General features: G+C 44.0%; 2 long non-coding RNA genes across 2 annotated transcripts in view; one reads left to right on the forward strand and one right to left on the reverse strand.

The window, feature by feature from the left end:
• Positions 1 to 7,493: 7,493 nt before the first annotated feature.
• LOC145651804 (uncharacterized) lies at positions 7,494 to 21,325 on the reverse strand. The gene is made up of 4 exons (XR_014117813.1): positions 20,888 to 21,325; positions 20,357 to 20,682; positions 10,934 to 11,022; positions 7,494 to 7,594 (listed from the first exon to the last, which is right to left on the reverse strand). It is a non-coding gene; the product is annotated as an uncharacterized LOC145651804 (long non-coding RNA).
• Positions 7,578 to 23,040, forward strand: part of LOC145651805 (uncharacterized) — a 59,159-nt gene continuing 43,696 nt past the window's right edge. The window contains exons 1-2 of the long non-coding RNA XR_014117814.1: positions 7,578 to 7,836; positions 12,377 to 12,726. This is a non-coding gene — a long non-coding RNA (uncharacterized LOC145651805). The remainder of the gene's footprint in view (positions 7,837 to 12,376; positions 12,727 to 23,040) is intronic.

Raw genomic sequence — 23,040 nt, forward strand, 5'->3', positions numbered from 1 at the left:
TTCTTTGAACTGTGGTATTCAAGAAGTGTGTGCGTGTGTGTGTGTGTGTGTGTGTGTGTGTGTGTGTGTGTGTGTGTGTGTGCGCGCGCCCGCGCGCGCGTCCCAAGTCGTCTTTGTTTTAAAACGCATAGAAGTATCATGAGGTATAAGGTCTCTGTACTTATAGAATGTAACTGTAAGTGGTAATATCTTTAGTCAACTTCATTCACTTTATCGTTGCCCTGTTTATTACTGTGTTTTCCACGCTGTCTCCTGGCTCACCCTGGACTTACCAAAGTATCGTTAGTTTGTCATGGCTATGGTAAACGCGAAGATGTGAAGGTAACATTTGAGTTATCAGGATTTATGAATATAATCTGCATGTAAAAAGATGACAGTATTGCTTCTTGCTGGACTCAGCCAGGCCTCTACGCTGAGTGACAACTTTATTAGCTGCGCTGTAGCTGCGTGTAATTGGCTGCTATACATTTTATGGTCAGCTGTAACTTACACACCCACAACTATTGTCATGTACTCTGCTCGCGTGGTGTCAACGCATGGAGTGCGTCTCGAGTCAGGTGTTTTTTGTCCAAATGGCAGGCACTAGACAGATATATTTTAATATAAATATATGCTGTAAATGCACTTAAGTACTTTTTTTATACAATCAGTTATGGACATAGTCTAAACTGAGCTATATGCTAATAGGTTAAGGGCTTGGAGCAAAATGTCCAGACATCATCTGCTTTAAAAAAAAAAAAAAATGTAGGTCATTCATATTAAACATTTCCTCCTCTGATTAATTAATTTGATTGGTTTGATTAATTTGAATGTGATGAATGGCAAACACATACATTAGCATCCAAATTATTCTTCATTTTGCATAAAGATCTATAAGCGCTGGAATAAACTTTGTCTCAACGCCTGACATTAGACACGCATTGTTGGTTTTGCTGAGTTTTGGGTCACTGAATGCTGCTGCTGTTTAATAGACCACACGGGTGTGCTGTAGCGAGGCCTGACACGGGTACGGCAGTAAATTCTCCACCTTTGAACTGCTTGTAGTTCGTGTGTGCGGACAATGCAGGCTGTTTGTCCGCCTGGAGTAGCCATTAAAAGTGGCTAATCGTCAGGGGCGCTAAGGGCACAGGCTGCTCTCATGCTGGAGTCTCTTAAGGCTTTTAATAGGCTTTATATTTAGGCTTTGAAGTGTCTTGAGTTTAGTGCTTTTATTTTGGTCACCTTGTTGACAAGCCCCCTTCCCCCTCTTCACCTCTATAGGTTGTTTTGTTCTTGTGCAGTCATCATGCCACCTTCATTTCAGTGCAAGTGCTCTCGTCAACCTTTGTCTCCTAAGGCCTTTGACCTTTTGGGCAGATGCACAGATGAGGCAAGACCCATTGGCTGCAGTCGTTTAAACCCTGGCCAAAGTGAGCTGTGTTCAGTGGAGGTTACTGTCAAAACATTTAGCTAAGTGGTCTATTTATGGTGGAGAGCTAAGCTCATTGTGTTTCTAAAATGTGTATCAATATTTTCAGGATGAAGTTTTCGGTATTAACCTAACAGCCTTTGTTATTTTTCTGAATGGATGCAATCTTCAGCGTGCTCTTAGGCCCATTCTGTTCAGATGAGACCTGGGGACATAGGGAGTTTCCCATACTCCTTTGGGGTTTTGAATAGCGCTGAGAATGCACTAGTATCATCTGTACAGCTCCCTTTCAGTATTGGTAAAAAAAAAAAATAAAAAAAAAAGTACTGGTCACAGATACAGTGATACTGCAGGCCCTACATGCTGATAATGATCCACAGCAATAATTCAATGTTTAAGCTTTTATATATATATAATGTGTGTGTTTGTGTGTGTTTGTGTGTGTGTGCATGTTGTAAAATGTCCCGAGCAATTACCTTGAGTACATTTTTAGTGTCATAATCATATACTGTACACATTCTGTGTTAACAATGCAAAGAACCAGGAGATGTGTATTGTGGGGACGTCACTGGGCGACGTATACAGTGACGATGGCTTCAGTAATTAGTAGCTGTGGACTGACAGACTAAGGTCAGTGAGGGACGGGGCAGGCTGAAACAACACATTCCTCATGAGGACCGACGTCCTCATTGTACAACCTGGATTAAATGCAGACGGTTTCCCTGAAAAAGTCGTTCAGCAAAAATAATTCTAAGACCTCAACATGCAGAGTGGCTGTCACATTAATCAACTTTGGGTGTTTACTGCAATCTGTTTTTTTACTGAAAGCTGACTAAATTAGTGAAAAGATACTCGACGCTGTTCGTGTTGATTGTTGGCCTAATATTTATTCCAAATTGTCTCCTCATAATAAACACTGCTCAGTTGTTTGATTTCGTACTTGGATACATGCTGCTAAAGTTAAAGTGGGATAGAGCATCATGATGTGTTGTTTCATAAATTGCAAAATTTTATTGTCGGTTTTGTTTTGTGTGTGTGTGAGTGTGAGTTTCGGTACAGCACGATGCATAGTGTCCAGTTGACATGGATGGGGAACTACAGAACCCCATTAAGTGAAGTAGACTTTTAAAGTAGACTTTGCTACAACCACAGAGATTTAACACCCCATTTTCAATGTGACTTTACTAGTCATCACTAGAAAATCCAAAATGCAACAAGCACAGCATGAAGTAAAGCTGAAGGAGGATTTCCAGGTCTCCTTTGGTCAGTAAATGTGACATTTTAAATCCCTTTTTTTTTTGTAAAGTAACAACTCACTGTTTCATTACCATTAAGTTTATATGAATCTGGACATAATCTTTCTATTGGAAACCAAGCAACGATACAAATGAAGCTTGTGCACTATTGATATTGCTGCTTTGAATGTGTGCCAGATATGTCACCATGATAACCTAGATGTCCTATACCAGGATGAAGCTTCTTTCCATGCCTGGTCCTCATTTCTTCCCTCTTCATTTAGTGCATATCTCTGCTGAGTGATAATGTTGCTAGTGTCTACCTAATGTGGACATACCTTCATGGCCTCAATTAACACTCTCAGATGAGGGTCAGATGATTACTTGTTTTGGGTCAACCCTTCTGAGAAGCACTTGATTTGACTAATTGGACCTTTCTGGTGGAAATATGCTATTGCAAATTGTAGAGGAACATTTTGTAGTTAATTAATCTGATGATTGCAAGTGCAGATACATTCAAGGGATATTCGGGTAGAATTTAGTCAAGACTTGGTGAATGACATGCCGAGCATGCAAATGTCTGCTGCTTCTTCCACAGTGTCCTCAGTCTCATTGAAGTGTTATGAAAATAAAATCTTTATTTTCTACATCTAACATCATGCCCGTCACAGTCAAGGAATACTGTGGTGCAATATTTACGTTTATCTAAGTAAACTTGAGAGTGGGTGGTCAGTTGCACTGTTGCTAAGTGTAGGTAGGAGAAAGCACTGTAACTTTAGCAATCTACTCCAAAACAACATGTTGGGCTTTGAAATTTAAAACAGCCTCAGCAGGTAATAACTTGTATGTTGATGATCACAATAATGAGAGCCAGGCAAAAATATCTTAGCTGTTCAGCAAGAAAACGGCCAACTCTGCGTCACTCTTGAATCCCCGTATGTTATGGAGCTGTCACCACTTCTGAAAGGCCAAGCCACTGTTCTTTTGCTTTGTAGCTCTTCTATTTTGCATGTCGGCTTTCCTGAGATTTCTTGTACTGGCCTTGTTGTGCTAATTCACGGTACGCTCCATGTTCACAACAGTGCACATCGTTCTGCTCGGTGCACTGGTTGTACGTACCAGCTCTGTGATATAAATATGAACCTTCTGTGGCACTAAACTCCTGTGAAAGTTCAGCTTCAGAAAGTATGTTGCCTCACCCGGGAAATTTCGCTAATTAGTTCTGTCTGCTGGCTTAAAACATTGCAAATGCATGCAGTTCAGGCTTTCACTTTTTGAAGCTAAAGTGTTCACCTCTGTGGATCCAGTAATGTTAACTGGTAAGTACTCCCAAATATTTGGACTTCCCAACTACAACGTAGTGTCATTGGATATGATGTTGTTAATGAAGTGACACAACTAAGTAAAGTAAATGTAAAATTTCTCCCAAACTTCCTGTCCTCCCTAATTACACCAGCTTACGTTCCATCTCAGAAGTCATTGCACTGGCGGTTTTACAGTGCATCCTTTTAAAGGCTGTTTTTATACAGCTTGGCTCAGTTATATAATGTGCATTTTTCTTGCTTGTCTTGATGGTTTACATTTGAGCTACTAATGCAGGAAACAATACAAGTGGTTTTAGCCCTATTACACAGAAAAGAAAAAAGCTGAGTGGTTGCGCTCAGTCCAAGACGACAAAATATTTGCTGTAGGTGTGTAAAGCAAATCTTGGTGGACAGTGCTATTACAGCCCTATTATTTTGTGACAGGTCTCTTGTAGAGTTTAGGTCACATGACACGGAATGATTTATTGCGCAACACAGGTCAGCTTGTGGCCCTTTTGCATCCTGTTGACCTCTTGGCGTAGTGATTAGGCATTATAACATTGATTTCCACTACTATACTAACTACACAGCTATATATTCAGACAGAAACAAATATTTGTGCCATAACATACACGAACGACATCACAGCATGGATAAAACTCTACTCATTCCTCTGAGTGAGAATTTGTTTATTGGAATTCTTTTCATATTTCCTAAGTTTTGTCCTGCACTGTTTAAGAACTTCCTTAAAAACTGCTGCTATGGCTTTATGGGAGTGAAAAGGCAAGGTTAGCACACTCCTTTCTCTTTCATTATTGCAGTAGTTTCCTAACAGTTCCCTAAATGCTTTTAAAATTCTTGTTTTTATTAAACTTCCGAATACTAGGGTGGACCTTTTGTATTCTTTGCAACCTCTACCCACAGTCTCTAATTCAGTAGCGCTTCTCAACTTCAGTTGCGTGGAGCTACATTAACCTTTTTGGAGAACCAGCCGTTTTGTGTGGCTGCCCTGTGGTTCTGGAATGAGTTTCCTCACAGACTTTCCTAACAGCAATTCATACAATTATTTTTTTTCAATTTGGTTTGAAAACCTATTTACCAGCTGTTTCTGTAAATTGCAATGTTAATTTGTTTTTGCTATTATTACAACATAATTTGATGTAAGCACTTTGTGATGGTTTTATGAAAATTCCAAAACCTAATGTTATTGACTTTGCTCTTGAATTAAAAATGTTTTGGTTTTTTTCTTCTTATTTTTTACTTTGATTTAATTAGGTTAGGTTGTTTGGATCTGTGGTATAGGAACTGGCATTTTAACAGCATAAATGCAGTCTTGATTATAACACAAGGAGGGAGATTTGTTCCATATTTTCCATAATTGTTTGTACTGTAACTTTTTATCACTATTATCTGGTGCAGGTGGTTGTAATTAAGGGTGGTATTACTGTATGTAATGTAACGTTGTATCTCACAAAATTTTGTGTGAATGTTTTATAAGAACTAGAATATGTCCTTAAGAATGTTAAACTGAATAATATGAAGTTGGAACGTGTAAAACCATCATCAATTGTCAACACTGCTACTGTGAGCTACCTTAATCCTCTCATTTTGAAATTCCAATAAACATGGCCCAAAGGTTTCCACTGTAATGAGTGTTTTTCCCCCCAAAAATGTAATATGCAGAGAATGGCTGAAAATATAAGTGGATGCACTGGATTGACTGGTACAATATTACATATTGCAATGTTGCAATGTTACAGTACAATGTTTATATCTTATATGATGCAGTTTAATGTACATTCCTGTTTGAGAAACTATATAATTTCCTATAATTTTATTACATAGAGAATTTAAATAAAATAATTCCAGAGAGGACAAGAAAGAAACCAAATTAAGAAGATTAGACATCTTGCATGCTTGCCCAACTATTAACTTATCTTTAACATGGAAGAGTTCTCCATGTCGTAAATGAAGTTATAAACAAGATATACTGCTATTGATTCCATTAAACTCCATCACAATAGACTATTAATAGCATGATTTTCTTAAGATCTGCTTCTACTGTGGCTTAAATAAACCAGCAATGTTTGGTTTTTGCATGCTGGCGTAGCGGACCTCCACATGGTGCACAACAACTCTGTTAATATGGAAGAGTGAGGGGTCCTGAATGCATTCCCCAGTGTGTATGAGGCCTGTCAAAACATCATTTCAGACAAAGCAGCCCTGGCTAGTGCATCAGTGTGAAGTGGGGAAACACTAAGCCCCATGGCGCATGATTACATACATGTTACAGCCCTTGGGAAGAGCAACTATCGCGACTTGTTCCTCTCAGGACGAACACGACCAAGCCTGTTCCCACACAGCCCAGAGTAATAGTGTGGTTGCTGCTCAATAAAAGCTCTCACTCTTTTGTTTAATTACATTTGTAGATTCACATTTGTTTGCCGGCAGGCCTTACTAACCCAGGCTGTGTTCGGGCGAGAGGTCTGGGGAATATGGGATGTCGGACCATGGCTGTGAATTTGTATGAGGACAGTGCTGAGTGTCTTTGTGGTTGTGTATGTCTGTGCAAGTGTGAACACACACACACACACACACACACACACAATATATATATATATATATATATATATATATATATATATATATATATATAATTATTATTATTATTATTATTATTATTATAGCTTGTATGTAAGCTGCAGTGGTTTGTAACACTATACTTGGCAAGCTGAAGTCTCATCTGGAAGATCAGTCAAATGGCAAATAGAACCATGTGTAGGCCAAGACAAGGCGCTTATCTGTGGAGTCCAGACAGGGGCTCACAGGTTTAGGACAGAATGCAGAGCAGGCTGCAACACAGGTGTGTACTCATACACACACACACACACACACACACACACACACACAGAAATACACAATCACAGACATAAAAGAATGGTATTATGTATTAAAGTGTAGATCAAATTCATTATGGTGATTTAATATTGTGTATTTCTGTATTCCACATAAAAAGTAATGGTAAATAATGAAGTCAATGCTCAATAATTGATTTGATATATCAAAAAGATATCCCTATGTTTTCTGTCATTATTTGCTGTTATGTGATGCATTATTACGGCTTGTGCACTGAGAAATAGCCCATAAAGAACAGCATTTTGACATCCGTTATGTTCTTGTAATAATAATCACACTTTTGATAATAATAATCAGAGCCAACCTGAAACTCCTTCTCATTCCCACTGTTTTTCGTCGTGTCTTCAGCGACTCCTGATGGGTTGTGTAGGGTTACGCGCGCTTCTAAGAGAGGAGCAGTATGTGTTGACTTGCTTGCCTTAGGCAGTTGAATATTATCGATCTGGTGAGCACTTTCTCCTTACAGAGGCTGGACTTTAGTCTGAGCTGCGTTTTTGATTCCTTTTCGACTGAAGTGGGGGAGGTGTGTGTGTGTGTGGGTCTGGAGGAGGTGGGGACCAGAGGCTGGAGTAGGAAGTCATGTGCGTATAAGAAAGTGTGTCTTTCGCTTTAGAGCATATGCTTGCTGTGGCTCGTTGGGCTCCCAGCCCCTGAATCTGAACTGGAGAGAGCTGAAGTTCTGCTTTCTTTTTTGTCTCGCATTCTCTCGTTGTCCTCGTCTCTCCTACATCCTGCTGGCAAGGGCGGGGGGGAGGAGGAGGAGGAGGGGGGGGGGGCTTAGTGGATTTATCTTGAAAAAAAGGGACAAAAAAATGAAAAGAAGGAAAACAAAACAAAATATGTGAGGAGGCACCCCCACCCCCACCCCCCACACTGCTTCTGCCTCAGAGACTCCGGAGAGAGAAACTTCAGACCAGAAGGTGTGAAATTTGAGGAAGAAGGAGAGGGAGCACACCCGTAGTCGGCAGTTTTGGTCAGTATTTTGCGAAGGGGGCTTAGGGGGAAAAGAACCATTGACTTGCTGCTCTTTTCAGCATTTCACCTGACACATGAGCTTTATAAGGATTTTATACTGTTGTTGACATGCTGGTGAGAGGGTTAATGGGTTGGAGTTGGGTAATGAGACGGGTGGACATGTGGACGTGCTGGGAACACTTGCACTGAGACGGGATTCTGTATTTCACCCAAGTCCTCCAGCTGTGCTGTAGCTCTGTGCCATATGTGTTTATTTCTGAATGCTGCTATAAGAGGAAGAGTCTCTCTGTGATGGAGAGAAAACTGCAGTAAAGATCAGTCTCGACCTCAGCCATGTGGGCGAAGCAAAAAAGGCAGAATCCTAAAGTTCATGATAAAATAGTTCCCATATCTGTTGTTGTTGTTGTTGTTGTTGTTGTTTTGGTGCAATTAATGTTCATGGTGGTTTATTTTACAGACAATTACTTTTACAGACAAATAATCTTTATGAAAATGAGATATGAGGTCTCAGTACCTATAATATTTTCATCAGATTGAAGATACATAGAATACATAGCCTTTCTGTTTTAACAATTACACTGTCATGCATCATATTGTCTGTATATATTAATGATGTCAGTTCGATATGTCATGTTACATTCTCACTCTATCTCTCTCTCTCTCTCTCTCTCTCTCTCTCTCTCTCTATATCTATATATATATATATATATATATATATATATATATATATATAAAACTGTCTCCTACTACTAATTGAGAGGTATATTGCTTGCACCTCTGAAGGACCTTTTATTAAAGGTAATCTTTTGGAGAAATTTATGTTTTCATGTCAGTCTCATGGCCAGTGGATCATTTGGAGCCTGTCTCTCTGAAAGAACTGGCTCTGTACAGTGACCTGAACTTGCAACGCTCACTGAGACCTTAGATGACCCATAAAACAATATGGGACTATTCTAGTTACGTTCCCATTACTCAGTAGATGAAGTAGAGATGAAGTCCACATCTGCACTCTTTATAGGAAGTGTTGTAGTTTGAATTACAATAGTGAGAGATCAAAACCTGAGTCTCAGGTCTCACTGTTGGATGACCTGGGGTGGATGCTGTCTTTTCTTGTCTGCTATTGGGCAGATCTAAAACCAGATCTAACATATAGAATCCCACAGTGGATTTGAAGGCATGGATTTATCCTAAAGATCATACCCCATGACAAATATCAAAGACTGATGTACAGTGTCTTATATGTTAGAGTTTGCCCAGCTAGCTGCATTTCCTGGGGTTGCAAGTTATCAAAATGTTAAATATTAAACCATTGGTCACCATGCTGACTCCTTAAGATGTACCTTATAAAGAGCAGTTTTGACCCCAAATGCCCACACTTGGCCTAAGCTTTGTCCAAGGGCCTCTTACCAGCTGTGTTTTTGGAGTTTTGGAATCATGGGTTGGATCTGATGTCATCATGGTGACCACAGTGTGCAACACCACTGTGAGGATTTATGTTCTCGTTAAGTGTTTTGTTGTGTGTCCTCAGTCTGCTTGACTTTGATTGGCTGCCGTTTTCTCCAGCAGTGATTCAACATATAAACTGGTTTCCATTATACTGAACTGCAGTTTGTCTGGTCAGTACAACATGTCAAGCATGTCTTACACTCCCTTCTGCTCTCATGTTTTAATATTGGGAGAGACAACAGACACACACGCCTCTAATGATTTATTGTCCTAAATAATATCATAGTGAAAGTTTGAAAATATCTATTAACTTACAACGTTGATCTATGCTCATCTGATTGGTTTGATGGTTTTCTGGTAGTGTCTCATGTATGTCTTGATGGCTAGTGTCTGTGGAAGGTGTGAGAACTGCAAAAGTCCCATTGAATTTCCCAGTTCAACAGCTCAGTGTTGAATTACTGAGTCTGTCTATTGAGGCATGAGAGAGCCTCACTAACCAGCTGCATGGTACGTTTCAGAAGTACAGTAATGTATAGAAGCTCCCTGCATATTCTCAGCCCACGACTGAATAGATAATAGACACGAGGGGTTTGGGGAGGTCGGTTTCCTGTGCCTTAGCACCACAGGCCCTACCCCCTGTTGGCGGAGCATACATCACGCAGTACGTGTCCCTCAGGCGGCCCTGTCACAGTGTCAAAGACAAACACATTTTCACATTGTGTCCCAAAAGCAAGGAGCATTCAGACCCTCCAAATAATTGCTATTGGCCTCTGCTGAATAAAAAATCAGGTTCCACAATAGTTGGATTGGACACATTAATCTCGTAGCTCCATGATTTTGCCCTGCTCCAATGAGGCAAACGCAGAGAGTACCAACGAGTTAGATCTCCGGTCAGCATCCCCATTGGAGCCTAGTCCCTCTGACATGATCTCACGGAGATAGTACCTCCTGGACATCTGAGATTGCGCTTCAGCAGTATATGAACAATTCCAATTAATCTGTTAACATATTCAGTGGGTATTTGATTTTTTTTCTTTGTTTGTGTGTGTGTTTTTTTTAATAGGTTCAATATATTTTTATAAGTTTAGGATTTGCAAGATTTTGCACTGTCCTTTGATTTGTCACTGAACTGAGGAAGCCTCTGGGGTCTCGAAAATAAAATAGTGATTTGTGCGAAACTGTGTGAGGTTGGTCAGGCCTTGTGTTTGGTCTAGCAAACCAACGTCAATGTTGTACACAGTTATCTCTCTGAAATCAGCCCCGTGTTTTGAATATGGAGTGACTGAGTTCAGTTGTTGCAAGCTTGCCGCTAAAAGCATACAATGTGAGGGCACGGAGCCCTGTTAGGAAGGCAGCATTTTCCTATTGTAAGGAACACGGCTGGTACTAGGCCCCAGGACGAGCTTCCGTTCTCACACATGCTGAAAACCAATATTAGTTTAGACCTCTTTGTTCTCTCTCTGCTCCCACCTGTTCCACAGAAGGATTTGAAAGCTAAGCATAAAAATGGCAAAGCACAAGTTAAGAAAAAAGTCAACAAACCTCACTGTAAGGGGGAGTTGTGCTATTGTTCTGTTTGTGTGCATGGGAAGCTGTGTCTATGGGAAGCTGAGAAGCAGCAGTCAGATACATATGATGTCATTTCTTACCTTGGCTTTGCAAGACAGCAACCCCTTGGGACAGTGGCATTGCTCCTTGTACTTCTGCAACCTAACAACTCCTGGATTCTCAGAGACATCTGTAGAAATTAGATCGAATGACTACTTACACAGTTTTTTTACTCATATTCATTTTCACACTTGCTTTTCAATTATTTTAATTAGCCTATTTTTTAAAATTAGACCTGTTGGTGGTGAAATTTTAAAGAACTTAATAACCTTACAGATGCAAGGTGGGGTACTTGGTCCTTGGTATATCTTTTATTTAAAGAAGCATCTTGCAAAGCATTAGATCTAATTAAGTTTCACCTTGCTGGTGTTTCAGTGCCTTTTCACGGATGGAGCTCAGTGGGCAGTTAGATGTCTTTCAATTATATTTTGATGATCAGTTAAAGTTGATGGGACCCGCAGTAATTACTGCTGACTCGGGTTCCCGCCGGGCTTCAGCTCAGACAAATGGATGGAATCGCTATTAGTCTGTGTAATAGTGCCTGTAGTTATCCTTGCTGTCTCTTGGTGGGGTGCAGAGAGTGGCTGATATTCGCAGGTTGCCTCTTTATGGGGTAACACTGCTGGAGGTGATTTATGGGAATGATAAATGCTGTGCGGGGCAATAATGGCAGAGGAGGACTCTCTCTGAGCCATACTCCCAACGCTGACTCTTCAGTCCAGTGCACACAGAGAGCGAGAAAAGATATGGAACAGGACGAAGGATCCTTAAATCTTTGAATTATGGTCCGTCTGGTTCCCCTGGAGTGTGCAGCGCTTATCCGTGCTACTGTCACAGATGGCCGTTTTCAGAGTGATTACCGCAGGCATATACCATGATACTTGCTTCTTCTTGGTCCTTTACAGTGATGTTCCATGCCTGTAAGAGCCATTCTCTTCTCTCTCAGCATCTGATAACATCACACATTCATCACCGCAGTGTAAGCAAGTAAACCCAGCTGTAATTCCGGTCTGGCCCAAACGAGACAGAGGAGAGGGTAATGGGAGCCAGGGCCAGTAATGGCATGACAGAGTGGGGATGGATGCAGCTTTTTGTGCTACGTCCTATTACAGTAGCGGAGATAAAAATCATACAGTATATCTGCCTGTCCTTTGTGCTTGTTCACCCCTTTGCCTGAGAGAGTTTCGGTTGTCCGTTGTCTCTGATTACGGGACTGTACCCTCTGGCGTACAAAAAAGCTCAGTGTAGCTTCTGGACCATCAGTGTGGATGCTAGCAATAAACCTGTTGTTTATTAATAAATGTGACCCACTGTTCATCCTGTAGAGAACAAACTCAAACCAGCGTGCCAGGATGCTTTTTTTGGTTTGTTTGTTTGTTCCTTGTTTGCATCATTCCAGTTTTATGTGACTGCCAGGTCGATTTGTCACATGAGCTGTGCCCTGTGTTTGACATGGATGACGAGCATTGTCTCTCTGTGCACAGCTGGAACCAAGCGACGTGACCGGGGGTCCCTTTTGAGCCTGTGTCAAGAGAAGACTCAGGTCAGTGCAACTGTGTCCATTCCCTCTTCCCCGACCCCCCCCCAGCAACAGGCCAGCCAGCCCTGCACGTCGACCCCCGATAAATGGGGTCAGTCTGGGGGCTGCCCACGGGTTAGACACCGAGCCAGGCAATAAATGACCTAATGTGAAGATGAGCTTCAGACCAAACAGCAGGCTGGATCCCGTTCGAGGGGCAGGGCCCCTCAGGACACGGCTGGAGCTTATGTCCAAATGACTACGCTTTGTTCCGAGCAACATTTGCACCTCGCCCGGTGTCACGCAGCGAGAGTGGTAAGACCAAATTCAAGCTATCTCGTAAACTGCTTCTGAATTTTGTTCGTGAACGGAGGTATTCATTTCTCTTCAAGACGGCTTCTAAAGTTATTTTTGTCTTTTATGTTTTTCTGTCTGAAATTTTGTGCAGCACGTTAATACTGTTAGCTGCTCTGTGACAAAGAAATGAAAGCTGTTAGCATTAGTCAGTTGAAATGCATTGGGAATGCAGCTAAATGTCAAGCACAGCAATGTGCTTAATAATTTCCCAACATTTTCGATTTTAAACGGCTAAAATTTCAGTCAGAATTGAGAAATCCTGTGTGAGATTAGAACATGGTCGTGGGCACACTTTGCTCCGTGTTCCATCATTCTCTCATTTGCACACATCTCTCTTTCTGGGGTTTTTTTCTTCTCATGGCTATTCATATGTAGATGGGGGTCAGGAGATGAGGTGGTTCTCACGTTCAACTTGAAACCCGGGCCTTTGTGTGGCTGGAGCCGGGTCTGCAGCACCGAAGCCAGAAGTGAAATTAAAATCTTCTGAATGTCCCAGCAGGGAGGGGAGACGAGCGGAGCGGACAGGAGAGGAGGGGTGAAGGGGAGTGGAAGCAGCTGCTGATGTTGGATAAATGTGAGATGCCCACGGTGGCATTCCATGCCCTCCTGAGGGACCAGCCAAATGAAGCATTGCTCGGGCCCCCTTTCATCTTAATGCAGGCCCATTCCTCCGTCAGCGGTCAATGCCTACCTCCTAGGCCTCTTCTGTACGCCCTCGTCGACCACATAGCGTCACTCTGTTTTTCACTGCCCACATTTCAATGCTTTAATTTAATTACCTCGGAACTTGGTCATTCCCTCAGTTTGACTCCCTCACGCTCCTCTTTGCAGCACGAGGAGAGTCGCAGTTCAGAGTGAGAAAATGGCGGAGAACCTTGCGTTTTCAAAGCCATGTGCGTTTTCTGACCTTAACCCACTGCTTTTCATTTTCTGTGGTCATCTATACATTCGAGGTCCATGTGTGCATTTGGAAAGGTATGTCAATAGTTCAGGCTGTTGCAACTTCTTCCAGCTGTCACGGACACGGTTTACAAAAACACAGCAGTGTGTTTAGGTCTGTCCCACACTGGCTGATAATTGTGGCCAAACTAGAGGAAGTGTGTCATAACTGCACAGCACATGCACATGTTATTATGCCTTTGCTCTGAGGCAGTACAGCATTAATTATAAGTGAAGGTTAACAGTGGAATTCCCCACCCGGCGAGTAGTTGTATGAAGACGGGAATGGTGTCTGGCACACGGGATGCTTTTCCCTTTACCTTGAGCTAAAGCAGATTTTCCCAGGCAAGCACCGTGTATCCGTCTTCTGTCTTCTTCCTCTCTTCGGGGTTGTCCCAACTGTCCAGGTCCTCTCCTTTCCATCTGCAGCATGGGAAGCTGTCGGGTTTTTTTGGAAAGTTTTTGAAAAATGAAGCGATTAAGAAATAATTTCCAAACTTGGGCCAAACCTTTGGCCGGTGGGACAGAAGACTGAATGCTGTTTATATCTTGTTAATCGTCACCTCCAGAGCACTGGAATGTTGTGGGAAATCCCTCCTCAGATATCATCTTCCAGCCTTAAAGCATGCCAGAGATCCCTTAATGTAATGGGTTAGTAGTGTTATCCTAGCACAGATAAACTGATTAAAACCGCAGGTCTGTGTGGCTTTCTGATTTGCGGAGGAACTGATTTAGGATAGAGATTAAAGAACAATTCAAATGTCAAGTGTTTTGAATGTTGTTACATAGAATGTACATTGGTACATTCAGACTTTCATGCTCTAATATTTGAGATACTTTTGATCTTTCTGTGACTTGTTGATTGTGCAGGAATAAAAGGGCTGTGATTTCAGCTACTGCAAATATGTGCAAATATACTTAAGTCTAGAACCAAAGTAGCAAAATGGTATCACTGTACACTGCACTGTGCTGGTTAAGGGATGTTAGCGTGTTGACCTCTCTGGAATCAAGAACCTTTGAAATTCAAAAAGATTTTGCAGTGCCAAATGTGAACGCAACACAGATCATTTTGAGGCAATGCATCTGTTATCACTTGCCCAGTGTTTCGTGAACTGTTTTACTGAAGTCTAATTTTGTCCTTTACCCAACTCTATTTCTGAGCAAAAATAGACATAAAGCACTCAATTGCGAGCATGACTAAGAGGGACCCCCCCCAAAGAATTATCTCTCACTTACACTCTTCAGATTCGTAGACAGATATGACACACTTGACAGGTTCTTAATAGCTCTCTTCTCTGTCTGGAGAGAATGTGACTGCCAGGTTGCACCAACTGGCCTGCACCCATGGGATAAATATGGAAGTCATTATATAGCAGCACATAAGGTGTCTATGACAAGAAGACAAGTATAGTATGGTTCAGCAGAGTCTCCCTCCTCTCTCCTTATGCAGTGCGATGGGCCAGAGTAGCGTGGCTGTTCCATTTGAGACTGTAATTTAATTTGCCTGTGTGCTGCACAAGGCTGGTAGGGGGTGCACAGCACTCAAAGCACTAACAGCTTCTGGGGCGCGTGATGGGGTCTGATGGAGGAAGATTTATTTATTCTTTTTCCCCCCCTGGCTCACAAATCTTGGCCATGCTCCAATCACCACAGATCTTGTTTGTTTTGTCACGGGGCGTGATGGCTGAATGTGTCTCGGTGGGATTTGAGGAATGATGGCAACCCTCCCAGAGGCCGGCTCCCCTCAACACCAGCCCGCGCCGCACCTCAGCGTTACCCCAGCGCGGCTCGAGAGAGAGAACACACGGCTCCGCTCCGCACACTCTGCCTGCCCCGGCTCCACGCTACGCTTCGAGAAAACAATAGTGTGCTCAGACATACAGGAAGTGCATTTGGAGAGTATGAACCTGTCCTGTTTTAAGGCATGCGCTACTGCTGGAATGCATCGTCTAGTGGGTATACATTGATCTGTCCTAAGGTCTGTAGCTGTCGGTCCAAGTCACGGCAGGGTTCGGTGTTTCTCTCATTATCTTCCAGTGCAAGCAGTCTGACGGCATCAGACAGTACGAGTGAAGCAGCGTAGAGAAACAAAGAGAGAGAGAGAGTGAGAGAGTCTCATTCATCTTTACCAGGCTATTTTATTTAACTGGCAACAATGACTGCTCATTCTATCACTAGTGTGACAGGTAATTATTTTGGTTCTGGTACCTTTCATGTGCCAACCTGTCCCCCCCCCCCCCCCCCCCCCCCCGTGTATCTCTCTCAGGGCCCTGCTTGCCAAATGACTTTCTGCTCAACCGCCCCAGATAAGTGAGAGGAATGTGGGCCAGCGCTTTTAGCCGCTGGGCCATGCACATGCCTGGTGCTCTCCTCCTCTCTCCTCTGCACCGTGCTCGCCTGTCTGGGGCTGCGAGAAATTGTGCCAGGTGTTTTATGACATGCTGTGGGTAGCCGGGTTTACATGCCGGGGGGGACCTGGGACGGCGTGGTTCAGCGTGAGGACAGTAAATCACTGGCCGAGTTTATACGTCTCCTCTCCACTGGATGTTGGTTTTAGCTCCTCACTCCAAGCTGCCTTTGAGGGAGCCTTAGATGCCAGGTCTGGGAATTGTTCCCACGTCCCTGGCCATGGTTACGGTCTGAATTTGGCGCAGTGCACTGGTGGAGTTGCAAGGCGGTCAGCGCTGTGCTGGAGAGGCATGTTGCGAGCGTGGGATGAACCGTGGCCCCCTGCCGCTGACTGATGAGCTCTGTAAGCTGAATCAACAGGCTGGTATTTACCGAGGCCAGGGCTGCGACCTCAGATCTGAGAGACCCCCCTCCCCTTTTTTCCGGATCGGATTTCCTCGTGCACCACCGAGCTCATCTCCCAGCCCTTAAGTGGGGACAGGTGCATGCGGATGTGCTCTGACCACCAAGGACACAGGGGGTGGGCTCCGGTGCGGCGGAGGCTCGGCGGAAGCTCGGCGGAGGCTCGGCAAAATCGGCAGCCGCCTGGTGTCCACTGAGCTCCTTCAGGCCTGTTTTGTTTTGAGCTCCGCCTGCCTCGCTCCGTCCTTAAATACGGCACCGGTCCAGATCTGGGCACGTGCTACGGGAAGGACGTGCCTGTTAAATGCTCCAGAGCAGAAAAAGAACTGTCCTAGCAGGGGAGACTGCACCAACTCTCCGTCTCTCTCGGGCGACAGGGAGCGCTTACGTGGGGCAATTCTGCCGCAGTCGTCTGTCAGCCAGAGATTAACGCAGGAAAGCAGGTGTGCAGCGAGCCTGCCACGGTTAACGGTGTCGCTATGGACCCTGCAGCAGAACAGAGAAAGGCTGCTCTGTCACGTCACTGCCTGTATAAAGAGAGCCTAACTGAAGAGGATGGTGATGAGGAGAGTTATGATATATATATATATATATATATATATATATATATATATATATATATACCCCAACATTTTGAAGCAGGTTTTTTTTTCCTTTTATTGGAAAGCAGGATGACTCTCTTGAGAGCTGAGAGCAGTAACTTGGTCAAAGCTTTCACAGAGCACATTTCATTCTCCACTGTTCTGACTGTCAGGGATGTGAAATTGAAGATAGCTCATTTCAAATAGCTGTCCATTGAGTACCATAAGCTAGAGATGAGAGTGCAACTGAGAAAGACAGGGAGAGAGGGGAATATGTACAGGAAGAAATCCAAACATGTCCACCACGGCAGTGTACTCCTGGTTCCCCTACTACAGTGGAGCTTGGCCCTCTAGACTCCATTACTTTTGAAATGAGATGAATAGCTTCAATTTCAGGTTTTTTTTTACTGTTCTAAAACAAACTTAAGTGATCACAGGGTCTGCTCACCTGCCAGAGAGGTTTGAGTACGCTTTTAATTTAGGTGCTGTGCATATCCATAAATTGACCAGCCCAAACAGGCAAGTGAACTATTCACCATTGAGGTTGAGAGTGTATTTGACAATAGTGTCAGCACACACTGACACACGGATGCATGCATAGAAATGTAATATACATACATTCACGCCTATGCACACGCAGCAGTCTTTTTTGCAAGCCCGTTTAATTAAAACGCACAGAAGTGAAAGAACAAGGAAGCTCTCATTGCGGGTATGACTCTGTGGGTCTGCGGTTTTCTGCATTTGTGTGCATCTCAGTTACTTTGTGTGTGCTGAACAGTGGAGGTTCGCATGTGTGTGTCCAGCAGAGGCCATCACGTGTGATGAGGGCTTGTGCACAGAGACATGGGGAGGTGCTCCGAGGACATCCAGCCTGCCACGTTGTCAGCCTTGTTATTCTGCCCACTGCAGGGGGAAAACTCCACGACCTAACGCAGTTCCACTCCCAACAGCACTTGGGGATAGCAGTCACAGAGGTCTTGGTAATTGCCCCAGCATTATGGTCCAGCCTCTCTGCTCACGCTGCCCTGGCAAGTTATTGTTGTCATGCTAATTGCTGCAGTTATTTCGACACCATTAGCCAAGGACGGCGATAAAAACAGCGGTTCCCTGGCTTCCTGACAGGCATTCGGCACTCCTCCATGCCATGCCTAGTCATACAGGCCTCTTGAACTCTGATTTTGTTATAATGCTTGTGATTAGGGTGGTTCCCTGGTTTGGTGGTGAAACATTTGACTCAAGACAATGCCAGCTTAGTATGTGTTAATTCAAAAAAAAAGAAAGAGGTTTTTTCAGCGTCTGGCTGGCTGGCTGGCATGACGAGATGAGGGTTGCAGGTCATTGACTCAGGATGACAGAAAACTCACAGTTCTTCTCTCTGTCATCATATGTGTCGGAACATGTGCAGAGTTACGAGTGTGATGCCCAGAGCAAAACACGGCACAGAGAATTACTTTTGCAAAGTGACTGTTTGCCCCAAACTTGAGGTAAATTATCTTTAATACATAGATTATTTTAATTAGCGTTCTTTTGCTCGTGACTTTTTCTGTCTGTGAGTGGCGTGGGGGCAGGGAGGTGAGGGTGGGGTGGGGTTGGGGCAGGAAGGTGAGGGTGGGGTGGCGTGGGGGCAGGAAGATGAGGGTGGGGTGGCGTGCGGGCAGGAAGGTGAGGGTGGCGTGGGGTGGGGGCAGGAAGGTGAGGGTGGGGTGGCGTGGAGGCAGGAAGGTGAGGGTGGGGTGGCGCGGGGGCAGGAAGGTGAGGGTGGCGTGGGGCGGGGGCAGGAAGGTGAGGGTGGCGTGGCGTGGAGGCAGGAAGGTGAGGGTGGGGTGGCGCGGGGGCAGGAAGGTGAGGGTGGGGTGGCGTGGGGGCAGTGGTTGGGGGAGCAGGAAGGGTTTTGTAAATTTGCCTTTTGTAAGATTTTATGGACCACAAACTGATATTACATGAAGGCACGTTGGGTGTAAGGACTTTGTGTGTGTGCATGCATGTGTGTGTGTGTGTGTCTGTGTGTGTGTCTGTGTGTGTGTGTGTGTGTCTGTCTGTGTGTGTGTGTGTGTGTGTGTGTGTGTGTAAACTGACATTTGAAAGCAATGAGTTGACTGGGGCGATGAATTAATGATGTGTACAGGACCACTGTGACAGTACTAGACTGTGTGTGTGAGTGCCATGTAGCTGATCTAAATCAGAAGTACATCACCGTTTGCCAGCCAGACAGCTGCAGAGGGAAGTATCAATAAAATGTCTAGTACACGTGAGCGCTGGAGTCGTGCTGTTCACGTGGGAATGTGCATCTCAGTCGTTACTGCTCCTCCACATTTAGAAATAGAACATTTTCCCTTCCATTACAGTTGGGTTTAATGCACTTACAAATTGCAGGACTTGCATCCAGTCTGTGATGGCAGACACACACAGAGGAAAAAAAAAATCCAGTTTGTTGGTGCTGCAGGCCAAGCCACCAATTCTCATTATAGATATTCATCCATTATTCTTAAATGACCGTCATTTGCGTAACAAAAGTATTATACTTAAGATGCAGTTGTGCTGTTTTTTTCTTTCTTTAACAATAGAAGACTTTTTGGCTTAGTAACTGAGTTTAGTAACTGAGCTAGTTTGCCTGCGTACCAGCTCTGTAGTGCATTGTTTTTTGTAGTCATTGTGTTGATTTCCCCCCTCCGGTCCTGACTGGCATTGTACCGTACACATCCTCTTGGCTTCCTCTTCCACCTCCGCCGTTAGAGGAGGGCAGCTGTCACTTTATCCTCTCTGCTGGCATGCAGAGGCAAGCGACAGGCGCTGAACATGCTAGTGACTCGCACTAAGGCACTAGTAACACTCCAGTGACTCGCACACATATTTGTACGTTGAAATAATGTGGGTGAGGAAGGCTCTACGAGGTTCTGTACAAACCGAATGGTCTGCTTTTTTATATCGGGTAGTGTGACATGCATACTTACACTCTCTCTCTCTCACACACACACACACACTCACACACACACTCTCTCACACACACACACTCACACACACTCACACACACACACACACACACACTCACACTCACACTCACACACACACTCACACACACACACACACACAGAGTTATAACAAGAAGGAAGTATTTGAATGTCAGGAAATAGACTATATGAGTATGCATACACTTATTAATGAGTTGGAAAGCGTGAAATACACACATGAACACACACTCATGCACACGCACCTCCTCCACATGCTCATTCACCCACTCACGTAGTCGGTATACTTACTCTTTCACTTGTAAGTGCAGGGTGTGGGGGGGGGGGAGAGATGGAGGGGGTGTTAGAAAGTCCTCATGCTGCAGTTGTATACAGAGGCAGGAGGGATTCATAAAGCCCAGCAGAAGCAACAGAAAGCCCCGGCCGAGGCTGCAAACAAGTCTCCCTCTGACGGCACAGCGAGTCCAGACCTGACCGAGCAGCGTCATGGGAGGAGTGTACTGTCCAAAACTGAGCAACCCAACCGGGGAAGCTGTTTAAAGGTACCTGCGCTCGCTCGCTCTCTCTCTCTCTCTCGTATGTGCACTCTTTCTCCATCATGCAAACTTCATGGATTACTGTGAAAGAAATAAGGAGGAAAATGCGAAATTAATCAGACAAAAACCAAACTGAAACAGGACAAAAGGTGAGCACAGTCGCCCCCCCCCCCCCCCGCCCGCCCGCCGCTCTCATTTTCATTCATCCTCTTTTTCTTCTCCATCGCTCTCCCACTCGTTCACGTTTTCCTTTTCTTCTTTTCTCCTGCTTTTGCTCCGAACTTGCCTTTGTCCGCTCCGTCCGCTCCGTCCGCTCCGTCCGGCTGAATGCGGTGTCATGGTGAGGCAGCCGGGCAGCCGGTCTGGGGTGGGGGAGGCTGGAGCAGGCGTCGTCAAAGCCTCGGCTAGCCATTGTGTGCGCGTCCAGTCTGCCAGCCCTGGGCCGGGCCCCTCCGCGGCCGCCGGACCCAGTGGCACGGACGTCCGGCGGATGAGCGCCACTCCCCCATGTTTCCCCACTGGGCTGCAGCGAGCTGCCATCCTGCAGGCTGCTCGCTCTCTCCCCTTCCCAGCCAATCCCACACGTCTTCATCCCAACCACACTCCGCGGCTGATGTGTTCAGCTCTCTTGGCTCTAGTTATGTTAGTGCTGTGTTCCAGCTCCCCTCGTCTTTCTAAGTGTGTCATGCCTTTCCTAACCATTCCCTTCACAGTGAGAGGCTTTCAGGTGAAAGGAATGGGATGGGATTATTTTATCTGAGTGATGGGATTCTATAATTTGACTGGTGGGATTATATTATCTGCCTGTCTGCATTAGGGACATATGGAAGCAAAAAGGAAAGAGAAAATCAAACTTTGAATTGTTATTTTTGAAATATTATGGGTGAGAAATTTGATTCAATTGAATCTATTTATTGTAAATGTAATTAATCTGAAATGATGAAAATCTAGTTCATTTCTTCCAAATGGGAACTGAGAGCAACGTAACCTCTGGAAGTAACGCTTTATTTATGCAACATGTTTCTACAACTGCAGTTGGTCCAAAGTGCTGTGCCAAAATGAAAAATATGTACGCAATTTTAAAAAGATACAAAGACAGTGAAGACATCAGTCATAAGGTTGCACTTCCTATGACATGTATTGTGATCACTCTTCAGAAGAGAAGTGTAAGACACTTTGGATGTAATTTAAGTTGAATGAAGCCAATCAGCTGATAACATTTCTACAGCACTCACTAAATACACACACGCTCTACACCCCCAGTGCCTTTAAAGTGTGCCAGGGTTTATAACTGGAGCTGCATGGATAAGCCCACCAGATGGGGGGGTTGTCGTCGTACTGTTCAGTAGTTACATGATTCTTCTGTACTTATATAAATGCTACCAAAAGCGAATAGTAAGATGGTGTCTTGGGTACCCTGAGTGCACGTCACTCACTCTAGCAGTCAAATGGATGTTTCCTGGTTGGCAGAACTGTGTTCTGCTAGTTAGTACATTCTAGGAACAGAATTGGACAGTGTACACCTAACAGTCCTTGAGGACTTTTAATTTGGAAAGAACACTGACTTGGAAGGCACACAATGTCTTCCTTTCATTTGACTGCATGCAACAGATGTCCCTACTGAGTTAGTTAGCTTGTTGGCCATTAGCTAGCTAATGTAAACAATGTGTAATAAGAAAATAAACACTACACAGGAGTTGTACATTAGTATCTTTTTTTCCAAACACCACCATGATGTAATTGAACACTCCAAAAGCTCATAAAGAGAATTGAGTGTAATTGTAGTTTGTGTTTGTTAACACAGGTGGTGCCTGCCTCAGTGAACTGAATGACAGGTAATGGAATCCTGGGATTAAGGAAGCGAGATCAGGTGTGCACTGTGGCACAGTAGGGTCCAATCCCAGTGTCTGTCCTCAGCCACACCCCTTCAGTGCTGGCCACGCTTCTGGAAATGGCCATTTTGAAAAAAGAATTGAGGGTGAAAACGAAAAGTAATGAACACACACCCTGCTGACTAGCCAAGTTAACCAGACAGAAATTCGTAGGTAGCAAGCTAAGTACAGAAGCAAACACCGAACACCAAACATATCTTGACTAATTGACTACACTGGGGATAAAGAAAAAAAAATGTATAAAATAATGAAACTGTTCCTATGACCAATCACAGGATGTTGGCTTGATTGTGGGTTTTCAGGCCAAGCAGTGTTGATGGAGTTTTTACATGTGTCTGTGTCATTGCTGAGTTGAGGGTGGTCTGCCATCTGAAAATGTCCAACCAAAAGTGTTTCTGTGCTTAGATACTGGCTATTAAAGAATGACTAGAGGAAGATTGATATAAACTGTGCATGACAACAGATGTAACCACATTAATGTTTTTAACTATATCAGTGGGCTTTCTATAATTTAGATAAACTCAGAATTAGAAATGACTAAAATTAT

This window comes from Electrophorus electricus, chromosome 17 (genome assembly GCF_041902795.1).
Source record: "Electrophorus electricus isolate QZ-2024a chromosome 17, ASM4190279v1, whole genome shotgun sequence".
NCBI lineage: Eukaryota > Metazoa > Chordata > Actinopteri > Gymnotiformes > Gymnotidae > Electrophorus > Electrophorus electricus.